Raw genomic sequence first — 1853 nt, forward strand, 5'->3', positions numbered from 1 at the left:
CCCCAACACACAAATGTATCAGGAAAATGCTACTAAAGAAAATTCTGCAAGACTTCGGAAATATACGTGAGCAAAACCAATCAATTAAAAAAAGAAAGAAACTGCAAAGAAATGCCACAAATACCAAAAGCACTAAAGCCCACCACATTTATTTATTTATTTTTGCTTTTGTTTTGATGGTTTTATATATTTTTGCATCTGTCTGTTGTTTGTGATTAGCCTACAGCATTTTTCTTTTACGGTGTTATTCTGTTTTCAAAATGTGAACTTGTGATCTGAAAAACTCATAATTTGGCAACCTGTGTTGTTAAAAATGTATTTTTAAAAATTCCTACATACAGTACATTATAATGGAAAAAATCCACTCTTTCAGAATCCATAACCAATTTTCCAATGTGAGTTTGGTGTGGTTTTTTTTTTTTAAATAAAGTAAAATAAATTCTGCAGTGTTTTAATAATCCTAATTTAGTTTTGAACCCATTGTCATGTCTCAGTTGAGCATCCAATCTCACAGCTGATGGCAGTCAGAACAGCCAAATATGAAAAAGAAAAAAGAAGAATAAGGACAAGAAGTAGAATCTGGGATTAATGAGGCTTATTATCTCTGGTTACAGAAAGATGAGAAGCAGTTTCTATTCATGGGCAAGAGGCTGTTGTGTTGTCATGGCAACTGATATCCATTTTTATCCTCAATCAGACAGGCTGAGAGGATGGGATGTTGTAAATATCAGTCTTTCCAAAGATAACAAACCTTTAAGGCCTATAAACGACTATCATTTTCATGCGTCATTAATAGCAGAAACCCGCATTATCAACAGGGAAAAAAACTGTCTCTGTGAAATTTACCCATAGTCTTTTTTATTCATATGATGACCTTATTTGTTACATTTCAGTTCGGTAATAAACACTGTAAATCACTACAGTCTGTAGAATTCACATAAATTGATTTTATCCTGCGTTTTTGCTTGGGGACAGTAAAACTACATTTCCCAGAAGTCTTTGCGGCTGTACCAATAACCCTGGATTCTACAAGATGCAATAGTTGATATGACACTCATGGACAGGAAAAAAGATAGAAGATTCCTTTTTAATTCATACACGGTACAGGATTATATCAATAACCATCATAATTATGTGCAGATAGACACAGATGCATCAAAAACAACAACAGGAAAAAGTAGGAGTGGCATATATAATACCGGAATTCAAAATAGAAGTAAAGAAAAGAATCACAAATCAAGTATCAGTATGCACAGGGGAGATGTTGGCAGTGCAGTGGGTAGAAGAGACAACACCATTAAAAACAACCATCTGTTCAGATTCAAGCTCAACACATAAGTTTGCAGAACAGTGAATCAGACAGCCGACCGGACATTTTGTTAAAAATATTACAAACACTATTCAGAATACAACGATGGGACTAACAGTAAACTTTTTATGGACACCAGCACACATAGGAGTCATGAAGCAGCAGACAGAGCAGCAAAACAAGTAACAAATGATCAAATCAGCTTCACAATATCAATCAGTAAATCAGAAGTCAGATCCATTGTCAAACAAAAACTGAAGGAGCAATGGCAAAAACAATGGGAAGAAGATAACAAAGCAAGATGGTTTTATAGGATGCAAAGACAAGTGGGAGATATGAGTACAGGAGGAAGGAGCAGAAAAGAAGAAAGATTAATAAACAGACTTAGATTTGGACACACAGCACTGAACAATATGTTCAAAAACATGATACAGGTCAATGTGAGCACTGTGGGCAAGAAGAAACCTTAGAACATGTCATTTTTAATCTGCAGGGAATACTAACAACACAGAAGATGGATGATAGAAGAATTAAGAAAAATAAA

This window comes from Austrofundulus limnaeus, unplaced genomic scaffold (genome assembly GCF_001266775.1).
Source record: "Austrofundulus limnaeus strain Quisiro unplaced genomic scaffold, Austrofundulus_limnaeus-1.0 Scaffold68, whole genome shotgun sequence".
NCBI lineage: Eukaryota > Metazoa > Chordata > Actinopteri > Cyprinodontiformes > Rivulidae > Austrofundulus > Austrofundulus limnaeus.